This window comes from Crotalus tigris, unplaced genomic scaffold, assembly GCF_016545835.1.
Source record: "Crotalus tigris isolate CLP2741 ecotype Arizona unplaced genomic scaffold, ASM1654583v1 scf7180000018371.15429387391:27106975, whole genome shotgun sequence".
In the NCBI taxonomy this organism is placed as follows: domain Eukaryota; kingdom Metazoa; phylum Chordata; class Lepidosauria; order Squamata; family Viperidae; genus Crotalus; species Crotalus tigris.
In genome coordinates, this window is record NW_024096970.1 from 10,747,077 (window position 1) to 10,762,684 (window position 15,608).

A 15,608-nucleotide genomic window follows, 5' to 3' on the forward strand; every position below is an offset into this window, starting at 1 on the left:
CTCCAGTTACAAAACAAGGTGCTACTTTATAGACGAATGCAGCTTCAAGCTACAGTGTATGGACAATGCTTAATCAGTGAGTACATCAGGAAATAATCATAATCATCAAGTATACTAATTAAGCCTAGACATTTTGCAACATGCATACACTATATGCATTAACAAGGTAATTTATTAAAAAATCTTAATTGTGAATATTATATTTTTGTACATTTTATTTCAGGAGGCTTCAGATAAATCTTCTGTGAATACACCAGCCATCCATCCTTTCCAGAGTAGACAGAGAAATCAGGCACATCTGTCTAGTATCTATTCTGCAAGTCCCCATGGAAAATGTGCTTTGTTTTTGTCCTGCCAGATAACCTGATATGCTTTGCCAAGGAAGTGAATGCTGAAGATGCCAATCAAGCTAAAAACTGGTCAGAAAACTGCAAAAGTAGAAGACAATCAGATAGTTTGATAAATATAAATTTAATCAAGTATATTTGTGTAAATAAAATGACAGTCAGTATGTGGCTATTGAAAACAAGTTGTCTATATTGATTCAAATTATTTTTAGAACTAGTATAAAACACTGGGTAAGGTGCTGAGTTAAGAAGCAGTGAAAAATGAAAACAAAAATTAAATAGAAGAAAAGACTGAAGGGTTACCATTCTAGTTTTCATGCAATACAACTGAAATACTCTGTCACAGTGGAATAAAAACACAATTAAATTCATTAAGGAGTTGGAGCACATGCCACATTCACTTCCAAAATGAAAACAGTCAAAAGAAAGTCTGGAAGGAATGATTGTTAGTAAATATTAGGATTGCTTGAGGTCTTAGGGAAAGAGGAAAAAAGGTTGAAGATTCTGCACCCTTTTTTAATACCTTTTCTCACAAATGTATATATTACTCTGAATGCTAAATGCAGGTTTCCATATCCCAGCATCTAGTCAAATTGTGTGTGTATGTGTGTGCTGCATAGTAATAAGTACAATTATTTGCACATGTATTTTTGGACAGTTCTTAAAATTCTCCATCTTATTTGTACATAGGGAAATGAAGGCTAGAATGTCACTATTTTTATAATAAATGGTTGGATGTGTGAACTCATCACCATGATATTTCAGGAAAAAAAATGCATATTCAGAGTCCTTTTACTCTGCAAGGTTTGTTTTCCAACTGCTGCTGCTGCTGCTATGCTGGTAAAAACTAGTGCAACTATCCTTGAGAAACTTCTATAGCAGTGGTTCTCAATCTGTGGGTCGGGACCCCATTTGGGGTCAAACGACCATTTCACGGGGGTCGCCAAACAACGCAATCTGCCATTTTTTTTTCCTTTTTCCTTAGCTGTGCTACTCCCTTTTATTCTATTGGCTTTTGAAAGCCAATAGGAATTGTCCAGGCTGTCTCTGCCCTGCTGAGCCCGCCAAAAGTCCCATTCTGCAAACGGTGCTGCACCAGTTGAGTAGTCCTCAACTTACGACCGGTTGAATAGTCCTCGACTTACGACCGGTTGGGGGTCACTGCATTAAAAAGGTTGAGAACCACTGTTCTATAGGTAGCAGACAGTCAATAATCATGAAATCGTTAGAAGGAGGACCAGAGAAATTCAAGACCATGTCCACACTCAGCCAAATATCCTTAGGTCAGGTAGTGCCAGAAACAGAGTAACAGAGTTGGAAGGGATATTGGAGGTCATCTAGTCCAACCCCTGCTCAGGCAGGAAACCCTATACCATTTCAGACAAATGACCGTCCAATATTTTCTTAAAAACTTCCAATGTTGGAACATCTACAAATTCCGGAGGCAAGTCATCCCACTGATTAATTGTTCTAACTGTCAGGAAACCGCTCAGCCTGTCATATCTTTCAGGTGGCTGTTGTGAAACTAGACAGAAATACAAAGCAATTTCCCCAAAGCACAGGATATAAATCAAATAAATAGATAAATCAGGACTGTGACACTTTATTCAGCAACTTTTCCCCTTGGGGAAAAAATGCTACTGTTTTAAAAATCACATTAATTTCTAAGAGTGGGTACTTGAGTCTGGAGGTTCTCGCTGCATCACTTGCAGTGAGGATCAATTCCTTCTCCCTTTACTATAGAGCAGGGGTGTCAAACTCACAACGTGTCGTGATGTATCGCAACTTTTTTGCCATTGCCGGCAATGGGTGCCACATGCGCCAAGGGCCCCAACTCCTAACTATATTGTTAAAGAGCCAGATAGCTTGCTCTTGTGCCTACTTTGAATTAGATGTGTTACTCTTTACTGGTTTAATTTTTTTTACTATTTTTATTGTTTTAATATACATACATACATATATATAATATAAAATCAACCTACTTTTCGTCAGAAGCTTCCGACATCATCAGGGTTAAAAGCAGTCGTTGGGAAGAAGCTTATATATGATCACTGGATGCCTGCATCTGGCTTCTGGAATGCATCACCGGTCCCAGCTGATCGTATTGCATTCTAAGTATGTCTCCTGCATCAGCGCCCAACCCTTTCCTGTTTCTACTCCATGCGCTACAGTGCACTCCTCCACCATTGGTTCTGGGGCTAAGTGGGCCCTCCCCCATCCCTTTCGGGTGGTAGCTGTTTCTATTGCCTCACTCCCTTGTGCACTGTTCTCTTTATCGGGGGGCCTGGGGTGCGAGCCATTCAAATCTTTCCTAGTTTCACTGCCCGTCCCAACTAAGTTCTGGCAGGTGTTCCTCACCCCTTTTTGGGGCCGTAACTCAGGTATTTCCCTTTGTTCTATATCCCGTGCCCCCTTGTCACCCTTTGCGTTAGCCATTCCCATCTGCTCGCTGTCAGCGACCCCCTCCCTATCCTCATCTGGGGCATCCCCAACAGCTGATAAATCAAGGGTACTATGCCATTCAGTTCATCATTGGTGATCATCCTCTCCGTTCAACCTAGGTTTCCTGTACTTGTTACCACAAGAGGATCCTTCCGCCACAATTGCGGATGTTCTTCATTCATGGATCTATGTTCTCGTGGCCGGACAATTGGCAAAATGTCTCTCCCTCCTCTCCGGCGGGATCGGGTCATCATTGCATGCCTGCTGGTTCTATTTAGTGGCAATCTGTCTCCTCCATTGTCCCTGGGCTCCATCTCCATTGGTCTGTCACTCAGTCTCTTAGATCTTACTTCTTTATTCCGGACGCCATCCTTCCATTCCTTCCCTCCAGAATGTAGATGGCTAACACAAAGGGTGACAAGAGGGCGCAGGATATAGAACAAAGGGAAATACCTGAGTTATGGCCCCAAAAAGGGGTGAGGAAGACCTGCCGGAATTTAGTTGGGACGGGTAGTGAAACTAAGAAAGATTTGAATGGCTCGCACGCCAGGCCCCCCGATAAAGAGAACAGTGCACAAGGGAATGGGGCAATAGAAACAGCTACCACCCGAAAGGGATGGGGGAAGGCCCTCTTAGCCCCAGAACCAATGGTGGAGGAATGCACTGTAGCGTACGGAGTAGAAACAGGAAAGGGTTGGGTGCTGATGCAGGAGACATACTTAGAGTGCAATACAATCAGCTGGGACCGGTGACACGTTCCAGAAGCCGGATGCAGGCATCCAGTGATCATATATAAGCTTCTTCCCAATGACTGCTTTTAACCCTGACGATGTTGGAAGCTTCCGATGAAAAGTAGGTTGATTTTATTAAATGTTTTTCATTTATTCTCCTGGTGATCGTTATTTATTTATTTGTTTTATAATATGAATATACCTGGGAATCGTATATATATGTGTGTGTGTGTGTGTGTGTGTGTGTTTGTGTGTGTGCATGTATTAGTAATGTATGTATATGTATGTATGTATTAGTAATGTATGTTTTGAACTGTAATCTGCCCAGAATTATTTATTGAGATGGGTGGCTATAGAAATCAATCAAACAAACAAATTCATAAATCATGTACACCTATGTCAGGAGTAGGCAATCTTGGCTCTTTTATGACTCGTGGACTTCAACTCCCAGAATTCCTGAACCAGCCATGCTGGCTCAGGAATTCTGGGATTTGAAGTCCACGAGTCATAAAAGAGCCAAGGTTGCCTACCCCGACCTATGTAATGGTATGTGGTAATGATCTTGAGGGACTGAGTAAGAGATGCTGTCAAGGGAACCATCAGAGGGGCTGAGTCCCCAGTGGATTAATGGTTGGAGCAAGTAACTTAGGAAGAACCCACCTGAATGGATCAGGCAGACTGCAAGTGATTTGTACTTTCAAACTTGCAAGATTCTATTAATGTAGCCTCACAATAAAGTATAATTAGCTCATCTGGTCATGTTTACTGTCTGGTTTACCTGGGATGGTGACAAATTACCACCAGCAGTAAGCAAGCCGAGTATTTAAGAGCTTAATTTCTTTGATTCTGAGACAGCATAATTTTCAGACAGCTAAGACCTCTGCAGACTGACTACTTTCAAAGGGCGGTATGGTCAGGAAGCAAGCATGGCAGGGATTCTAGGTATGCTATTTATTGGGATAGAGCAGAAAAATGTTTCTCAATTTTAGCAGCTTAGCAAATCAGTTTAGCTAAGCTTAGCAATATATGTGGACTTCAGCTCCCAAAATTCCTGCTTCCCAAAACCAGGTCTAGATTCTTTCCACACCATTTAGAAGGCTTACACTGCCCTTATCTTCTTTCATCAGCAAAAGTCATTTTCCTCCTTTTATTCTCCCTCTGATAGTCCTAATAATTCCTGCTTTGTCACCCTAGGCTGTTCTGGTTGAGGAAGGCAAGTCTGGTGGGGTGATGGATTAATTATCATTATTGAATGATTTTTCTTCTATTGCTCATAATTATAAATTCCTTGGTTAAAGTATTGTATAAAGAGAGCTTTATTTAAAAACAATAAGCTAGCTCTGCAGCTTTTCATTCCACACATTTAATAGAAAGTACTGTGTGTTGCTCTCTTAAATTGTTTTATTTATGTATGTGCCCCAGAAACACCAAACTTCAATCTTGTCTATCAGCATGTAGAAGTTGCCCTATGAAAGGATTTAATCCGTTCACATTCTAAGAGCACAGAGAAGAACATGGCCTGTTTTCCATCTTGGCTGTCAATATCCCTGTCTTCATTCTTTTGCTCTTCTATTCCAGCCTTTGTTTAATGCAAAAGTTCAAACATTGAAAGCATAGGAGTGGACATGGGAGGGTTAAATAAACTATTTGTGTGTACAACCCTCAAATGCATTACACTGAAAGCATAGTTACAGCACTAGCCTATACAGGGCTGCCAACTCCAGTGATTTAAATTAGGCTATTCTAACTTAAGTGTGTATCTGATGAAAGTGTGATTCACTCTGCCATGTTCTGTACTATCCTTGTTTATGTGTGGTGGCTTCTTTCTTATTAACATTGTAAGCAATAATCAGTGGATTCGCAGATGCTAGAATCTATGTCTAAATCAAAGCATGAAGAACAAAAACAATAATTCATGACTTTGTTATTGAAGATAAATTGCCATTATTACTCAAACAAAAGCTCAATGAAGAATAAGAAGAGAGCACAGGAGAGAATGAAATTAGCTATCCATTGAGTCCCAAAAGGTACATGGCTGTAATTCAAAGAGACAGCCACCACCATGACCAAAGAGAACAACTTTTCAGAATTTTTTTGATATATTACATGGAATTTGATAGTTCTTGGCAAAATAACTCTGTCACCTTAAACCAATATTCTTTCATTTGAAACTTTGAGGAAACAACATTAGTTTTACAAATTCTTTTTTAAAAAGGAAGAGAATTTTACATCAATTCTTTTAAGCAGAATATGTTTCTTGCACTGATTTTGTTATGAGATAGCCAAGGGGTTATATGAATATTCTTTCTTTTTTTACACAATCAACTTTCTAATGCCCTGCAGCTTCCTAAGTTTTCATCAATCATTTAAGTCACAAAGGAAGATCACAGTTCCCATTGTTTGAATCTCTCACACTGCAAAACACAAGTGCCTTTCACAATAAATTAAATACCTCCAATGCAATTGCTGGTATTAATAGTAAGAGAAATAGAAATAAACATGTATTTACATAGAGCAAAATAATTTTGAATTTTTAAATAACCCAGAAAAATGGTTGGCAGATAAATTGAGGAATACAAGAGAAAATGATATTACCATTACAAAATAAATACACGATAGTAACAGATAACTTAAAGATGAGAAAAATAAGAACAATTAATGAATGGACCCATAATAATAAGAGAAGTCTGTGAACCTATAAAAAGTAGAGAACATATTTGGAACAGATAGTTTACCAGCTTTTTAATGTATATTTTGAAGATAAATTATTAAACTGTTGCAAAAAGTAATGAATTCTATTTTACAGATTGGAAAGACAGTTGGATAGAGACTTATTTAGCATTAATACCTAAAGAAGTCAGATTTCACTTCACAAAATTATTGCCTGATATAATGAATAAATAATGACTACAAATTATTTAAAATGATTTTAGCCAAGAGGATAAAAATAATCTTACAGGAATTTATTCATAAAGATCAATGTAAGCTTACTTACCAAAGGACAATTTATTCATTTATTTATATTAAACTCCTGTGCTGCCCTTCTTGCTGAAGCAACTCTAGGAGGCTTACAGCCATATAATTAAAATACAATATAAAACCTTACAACAATAAATACAAACCATACATTTAAAATTTAAAATCTTTCTATATGCAGAAAAGGCCTTTGACAGTTTGAACTGGATGTTTTTCTTTAAATTTTTGGAAAATGATTGCCGGTTTATTAAATGGATAAAATCAGTTTATACTTCACAAAAGACACAGATGATGGAAAAATTAAACACTCCTGTGAAATATAGAAAAAGACACAACAAGGATCTCTCCTATTACTATTATTCATATGTTTTGGAAGTATTGAACAGAAACATAAGACAAAATGAGAGAACCACTGGATGAAGAATTAAAGAGAAGAGGTTAGAGGGTGGATGCGGTTTGGGGGGAAATGGGTGAGCAATACCGAAAGTTGTTTGTATAAATTTACTTTATTCTTTATCTGAAGTATTCTTTATGAATGTAATGAAAAATTGAAAATAAAAAAATCTTTTACAAAAAAAAAAAAGAATTAAAAGACAAATATATCAGTTAGACATTTCCTGATGACCTGGTCATAATTTGGAGGCTCCTTGGAAGAAATAGAAATATTAATGGAAAAACTAAAAGATTTGGGTGTTTAGCTGGTTGCAAAATTAATAACTAAAATGATGTTAACAAAAATAAGAAAAACAGATGGAAAAACTGATTTTAAGATTGAAACAAAGTAAAATTAGCTAACCAATTAGCTATCTTCGTCCAGTGGTTTTCTCATTTTGTCTTATGTTGTCTGTTCAATAATCCCAAAACTTACAAATAACAATAGTAATAGGAGACATCATGGTCCTGATGTCTCCTATTACTATTGTTATTTGTAAGTTTTTTGTAAGTTTCTCTATTTCACAGGATTGTTTAAATTTTCTATTATCTCTGACTTATTACAGTATATGACTAATATGAATTGCATGTTATTTTGGAACAATTGAAATTAAGTAGGATATTAAGATGGGAGAATTTAAAATTGTCATTGTTGGGGAGAACATTTGTGATAAAAATGAATCTATTGCCTAGAGTGATATTTTTGTTAACAAAGGGTTAAATATAACATCCTCCAAGATGCAAAGGAATGAGAAGGATTGGAATTGCTTTTTTCTTTAAGTTAAGTTTGTATTAGTTTTTACTACTGCATAAAAATCCTTAAGTGTGTGTGTGTGTGTGTGTGTGTGTGTGTGTATCTGTCTGTGTGTAAATTGTGAACATAAAGTTTTGTTGGAATTGTGAGAAAACCTGTGGTTGAAAGGATTAAAATTCATATTGATATATTCTAAAAGATTTTTTTTATAAAAGGATGTCTCCTTTCTGTATGACTCCAGAAAAATTATCTAGAATCTATACTTCAAATTTATGTTGGAAATGTGACAACATGAAGGGTTATTTTATTATGCTTGGTGTACTTGAAAAAAAAAGGCAAAAAATTTGGGTTCAAATACATTTACTGATACAAACAATTTTAAAGACTAAGATTCAACTGAAAGCAAAACTTTTTTATTGTTGTTTGGGATTAATGGACAGACATATAGAAAAAATGTTTCTGTGTTTGTGTGTGTGCATGTGTGTGTATGATCATTGCTGTAAGACAACTACATGTAAAAAAAATGGAAAGATTCTGAAATATCCAAATGGAGGAATGGTTGGTGAAGATGATACTGTAGATTTAGCAGAGATGGAAAAATTAATTTGTTTGATTATAAAAAGATCAACTACTACATTTATTAATGATGGAAACTTCTTATGGACTTTTTGCTGGAAAAAAATAAATTAATGATTAATGGATTTGATGAAAGACTAAATTATGGAAAGAAGTAAACTTTGATCTCTTCTTATAAATAAAGGGGAAAAGAAAAATGTACTTATAATTGCTATTAAGAAACTGGAAGCCTTCTTTCTTTCTTTCTTTCTTTCTTTCTTTCTTTCTTTCTTTCTTTCTTTCTTTCTTTCTTTCTCTTTTATCTTTCTTTTTTACTTTTCCATTAATTTTCTCCATTTCTCTTATCCTTAACTCAAACTTTGTATTTTTTTGTGGAAAACTTCTTTAATAATGTGTGTGTGTGTGTGTGTGTGTGTGTGTGTGTGTGTGTTTGTGTGTGTGCATATAACACATATACAAGAGACAAGGAAATAGCAGATTGATAGAATCTGCTGGTTTATCAAGCAACAAAAAAGTATTAGCACCCTCTATCACATGGCATATTTCATCCATGATAAAATATTTATTCCCATTTTAAAAGTTGGAACATTTATTTGGACTATTGCTACCACAGTAATGCATTTTAGGTCTCAACTAGTTTGAATAGCATAAAAGATCTTTCAAGTACCTTCAGAAAATAATGATGCGTTTTTCCATTTAATTTTAAAAATCCCACAAGTTATTCTATTAATAAAAATAATGATCTGAGTTTATTTGAAAAGGAGGCACAAAAAAGGAGGAAAACAAAAATGAAAGTAATATGGAATGAAAATATGGAGTTGAAGAAAGGTTAAGCACCTCACTCCTTGTTCATTTTCAATTATCTTTTTCTAAAGAGCTTTTTAAGGAATAATAAAAATAATTGGATTAGAATTAAAATTTGTGTGCGTGTAATCTATAGTTTCACTTTTAAATTCCATAGTAATAAAAATGACATGAAATGTACTTGGAGGTAAATTTTTATAAGGCAGCATGAGGGAAATGAATGCAAGTATGCATATATAATGGAGAGAGAGTTTTTAAAAACATGTAAATTAGGCAAAAAGGAGGCCAAATATAGCTATCTCAAGCAGAAATTAAGTCCTTATGAACTTGACACAAAAAGAGCTAATGGTTCCAATTCAGTCCCTGACCTCTCCAAGAAAAAATTGGAATTGTCTGTATGAACTCCTGGAGAACCCCTGCTGGCCACTGAAGATGAAACCAAATGAGATGGTTTCTGATGATCCCCTATTGCCTAGTTAGTATGGTACTCATAGTATGTTTCATTTTTATTGTCTGTAAATAAATCTTACTTCAGATTAGAATTTCCTTCAAAATAAACAAGAAAGCAAACTAAGTAGATCCTATCCAGGACAAAGCATTTATATATTTTTATGAATTCTCTTTAATAGATTTCCATAGCTGCAGCTATGTCATTGGCAACACACATTAATTACATTCCAAGCTTTCACAGAGCATTGTCTACTTTGTCAGCTGAATGTATGTATATGTGTGCACACAGATTAATAAACTTCAATAAATAATTCAAAATATAACTAGTTCATGATGAGAACCTCAAAGGATTAAGGAATACAAAATTGAAACAGCTTTGTTTCAAAATAAGCAAGGCTTGCTTAGAGCTTAGAAAGATCTTGGGAAGGCTATTTTCAGGTAATTTTGCTTCTAGAAGTACATATTCAGGCATGTGTTAAGTATCATCAGGTTTGATAATTTTGAGAGTTTAACCCAGTGCCCCTCATTGGCCCTCTGCCAAGAGGTTACTTGACTACTACAGCAGATGACCACTTTAGTTTCCCATAGTGCTTTGGGTGATTAAATATACTTCAGCATGCTGGGAAATTTAAATGACCACCTGTCATAGATGCCAAAAAAGGATTGTGATGGAGTTCACAGCATGCATAAGCCCATGTGGCCCTTGTCAAAATACAAGGACCCTGCCAGATACCCAAGGATACTGGGTGTTGTCATCCAGCTTGCTTTCATTTTGATCAGGTGTTTTCAGTGTTACAGACTTTTTACAAATAGAGACATTATATTTTAACAGCTGGAGGTAGATATTTTTCGGTTTTTAAGTTTAGAGAATTTACAGTGTTTCAAAGTTAAAAGCAGAGATAGAAATAAAAGCACATACTCTAACTGTCCAGCTATTAAGCAGAATCTTTGTACTGTGATATTCGTCCTTCCCCTATTTTGACATTTTGCTTTTCAAAATCAGGATGTGTCTTTTAATGTATGAGATAAGTAACAAATACATACACAATCAGAAAAATCTGTTATTCAGAGGAGTATGTGGATTTCTACAGCCTATCCTATGTCCCCAAACCCAACGGGGTAATCTGAAGCACAGAGCAGTGGTTCCCTTTCCAGCTTGGTGGTCTGGCAGGGGGAGGGGAGAGAAAATGGTTCCCTGTGAATGGCTGGTGCGTGTGCTCACACATGCAGTTCCATTTGCACAAGTGGAGCTGTGCATGTGAGCATGAGCACCTGCTGCTTGCACGGCTCAGTTCCAAATGGGCACGGCCTGAGGTTGGGGACCCCTGGCATAAAGGATCTCAAAATTATAAGTCAGGAGACAACTATATGCCAAAATCAAAGTTTCCCATTTCTCATCTTACAAGCTAGTGTTAAATCACGTATCACGTTTCATTTTGGGGCATAGGCATTTACGAAACAAGGCAAATATGCATGTCCCAAGATAATGTTGCAAGATCCAATCTGGTTCAATCACTGGGACTTGAGGTTTAGTCTTCTGGAGCCACATTCTAGTGAGAAAGAAGTTTCCTGAGAGGATGCACTCCAGCATGAGTCCAAAAGCTCAAAAGACTAAACCTCTGATCCCGGTTACCGAGCAAGATTGGATCCTGCAACAAGCATCCACAGATATGTTTATGGCTTCTCATTACACTCAAAATTTTCTAGTTGTATTCAGAGCAAACAATGGTTTGAAAATGTACATTTGGAGGCTGCAGTAAAAATGCTTAGAGAATGGAGGAACAGTCATATTTTCACACATATAAATGTAACAGACTAGTTCAAGTTTTTATGCGAAAGAATGAAGGGTCAAAGTGGGACAATGAATTCTACAGATGTTCATTTAAATGGAGGAAAAGTATTTCCAACAATTGCAATTTTTTTTTAAAAAAAAGCTCAAGCTCCTTCTAAGTGAACAATCTGTCTTTTGCCAAATAATTTGAAGTTTATATAGCACTTTTATTACATTAATATTTATAAGACGGTACTTATCTGCCATTAGAACAGTCAAGGAAATTCACCCATAGATTTCTTTGAGATAAAAATGGTGGAATCCACCTAAATGGATGATTGCCAATACATAGACTTCATTCTGCATTCTTTGCTTACAGTAACAATGCTTACAGTATTTTTGAAACAAGTACAAAAGGAAAAAAAAGAAAATCATACATTTGAGAAGCATTTGCTGTTATGTATGTTTTAACTCATTCCACACTATTCAGATAATTGATAATACTATTAAGAGCATATATTAGGAAACAATGCATTTAGTGGCAGAGCAGAGTTCATAGGGTAAAAGGTCTGAAATCTCTCTTTGAACATCTCTGAGTATATACCCACTAACCCAATCTTCATACAATAGTTTAAATTCTATTTAAAGAAGTTTCAAATTGCACAAATGCAAGAACTGAATTTGCATAGATAAAATAAACAAATCAGTCAATCAAGATTTTAACTAGCACACTAACACCAAAGTCAAACAAAGACCTTACTGCAAACAAAATGTTTACTTATACTTTAGGCACAAAGAATATTTGCAGCAAATGGTTCCTGCTTGTCCTTGGTGCTCTCTGAACTTGGCTGTTTTCTTCTTACCCAACTAGGAACTTCTTCAGTACTAGAAGAGAGTGAGGTTTGCTCTTTGTTTATATTCAATAGCTTTGCCTGTCAAAGTTGGAGGCTTCTTCAGTGAGCTTTGTGACTAGGTTCATGCCCACACTATGCCGGACCCTAGCAGATGGGTCAGCCTTCTGGTCCTGTTTGGGCAGAAAAGGTGGGGATACAGACCAAGAGGCTTTCGCCAGCCCAACTGGGCTTTGAGAGGATGACTGACCCAAAGTTACCCAGCTGGCTTCATGCCTAAAGCAAGATTGGAACACACAGTCTCCTGATTTCTAGGCCAGCCCCTATATATACATTTATTTGTATAAATAAATAATATCCACATTAAGTAGATATAAAATAAAGATGCATAGTATACATAACTTTGCATGTTGTTAATAAATTCTTGTATTTCATCAACAAGTTCTGAAAAGTGAAAATTTATGTCTGCACATATGTTCCTACTTATTTTAAACTTTGGGAGCATGAATATAATGCATTCAACCAGAATTATTTTCTCAATTTTCTCTAGAAAGTCTCACATGTCATCAATAAACAGTATCAAACACAAAAAAAAAGAACAGATGAATTCCAAATGCTAGCAATGAAAAACAGTGATGAAAATTAATTAAAGAACAATTGGAATCTCCTTTTGAGAAGATTGTCCTTTGCACTCAGCCTCTGATTCACTCTCTGGTTTCTTTGCATTTGGGGAATAATAATCACTGATTAATTAAAAAAATACATCTCTTAAAGATTTAGCTAAAATTTCATTCCAAGCTGACAACCCATTTATATAAAAGTCATAATCCTACTCTAATTGTCATCCCATATAGTTGTATCTTCAATCTTTTTGGCATTTGTATGCTAATCACACAAAAGGCAAATAAACCTAGATTGGAAATCAAAAATTGGTTGTGTACAAGTAATAGAGTCCGTGAATGCTTTATTTAAAGATAGAAGCTTTCTAAACCAGGTGTTATTATTGAACTAAGACTATCTATTCTTTTTGACACTTTTTAAATTAAGTTCTTCCTCTAATCTATGTTTTTGTCAGCATTGTTCCCATACTTGGTTTTAAACTGATTCTTTTTTTCTTCTCTATGTAATTAAGCACCTTGAAGTGTGTGCGTATTTGTGTCACTGAAACAAAGAGAAATATATTTTAATGACCCCAATAACTCAGTTTAACAAATTGATAATTTGTATATAGTAGCAGAATTATACAAGCTTAGGAAATATCTGAAGAACCAAGACATATCTGAAGAACCTAAGATATCATTTTTCACCTCTTTACCTCAAAATTTCTTCCTTATATTCTCTTCATTATTATTCTAGTCATGTTCCAACAAATTATATCTTTTTCATATAAAATCAGGAGATCAAAAATAAACCAAAGCAATAATGCTGAGGTCAAAACATCAATGTATTTTATTCTCTGCTACTTTGCTCTGCTCTCAGCAACTCTTTTACCAGAAAGCCAAAAAAAGACTTCGTATAAATGGATTTGCACCATTACTCATGCTTAACTTTTTAGGGCCTATGCTATCTGCTATCTTCCTATAACTAATGCAACCGGCTGTACACTTGTTTTCTATGCTATTTGACTTAAGTAGAATTGGTGGATCTGATTCTAAACAAACAGATCTCAGAACAGGTGCAGTATGAGGAGTGATGGCAGGCATATAATCCAACTATGATATCTTCTTAGAAGGGATTTGAGGCAATATAATTTCGTTAGTTTGATTCCTGTTCTGGTCTACAGATTGAGTTTGGTGCTACGTACAAAGCAGTTTAGTCTTTCTAGACTCTGAGTGGATTTTACTGTTTTTAGAATTCTGGTTGGATATATATTTCATACCACATCATACAAGAGACATTAAAGTTTGGAGACAGCATCATAAAACATGTTTTGCCATTCTTTCTTTATTGGTTCCTGAATTCTGATTTTCAGTATACTTCTGTAACTATTTCAGCAAATTTTCATAAGAATCATGTAATCAACACAAGCTTTCAAAGCAACCACAGAGAAAAGTGGACGAAGAAACTCAATTCTCTCCATTATTTACTTTCAAAACTGAAAGATTTTGGCATAAATTGGCCATGTAGCTCCTGTGGTATTTGGCACATTGGGTGCCATACCAGAACACCTTCAACAGCATTTGGAAAATTTGTGTGTTAACAAAATTTCCATTTGTTAATTACAAAAGCCTATGCTACTTGCCTCCACACATATACTACAATGATACATTACAACATCCTATATTCTTAGGAAGAACACATTGTGTATGAAGGCCAAAACCAGCTAAAGAACTGACAGCTGTAATTTTACACTTTTCTGTATATAATAATACTAATCAGGAAAAGTCTGGTTGAAATTCTAACGTTTTTAACTCACAGTCTGTTTCAGGGCTTTTCAATGTTTTCATCGATTGTACCACTTTTAGGATATGGCAATATTTGAATATCATCAGCTGCCTAGCAAGGTGTCAAAAACTTGACCAAAAAAAAGGGAAAAAGTGATAAAGTACAGATAGTCCTCGACTTATAATAGTTTGCTTAGTGACTGTTCAAAGTTACAATGGCACTGAAAAAGTGACTTATCACCATTTTTCACACTTACGACTGTTGCAGCATCCCCAGGGTCATGTGATTTACATTCGGATGCTTGGCAACTGATTCATATTTATAATGGTCACAGTGTCCCAGGGTCATGTGATCCCCTTTTGCATCCTTCCCTGCTTCCCTCTTTCTCATTCCCACCTCCTTCCTTCCCCTCTTTCTGTTTCCTTCCCTCCTTCCCTACCTCCCTTTTTCTCATTCCCATCTCTTCCCTCTCTCCCGCTCTCTCTCTATGCCTCACCTCCAGCTGATGGTGCCTTGATTTATCCTTGTGGGGGTGACCTGTCCCCAGCTTCATTTCTCCCATTTTTCACCGCCACCTGTGTGCACACCCGGCATGGATAGCTGCCATGAAGTTTCAGATCAGCTCACAGCTGGCCTGTTTTATCTCCTCTCCTCTCTCCCCCCTCTCCTCCTCTTTGGTGCAGCTCCAACTGACTCCTCCTCCCGAGGCTGTGTCTTTTTTTCCCCTCTTCCTCTCCTGCCAAAACTGCCTCCTTTTATAGCCTCTCTTGTCTCCACCATCCTCCTCCTTTCTCTTCTGGGTGTGCCAGAAGTGCTGATCCTGGGTCCTTTGTCTCGCCCCAGCAGCCCTGCAGTCCTCCTGAGGACCCTTTCACAGCAAGTCCTGTGCTGCACCACTTTAGCTCGTTCCCTTCCCCCACTACACTTGGCTAGGCTAGGCAGGGTCATGCACCATCTGCCAGGTGCCAATGTACCACCAGTGGTACATGTACCACAGGTTGAAAAGCCCTGCTCTATTTCACTCAAATCCAGATTTAAAACTTACAGTAAGCCTGATTTTGCCAGCCTAAATGAGCACAACTGGAATAA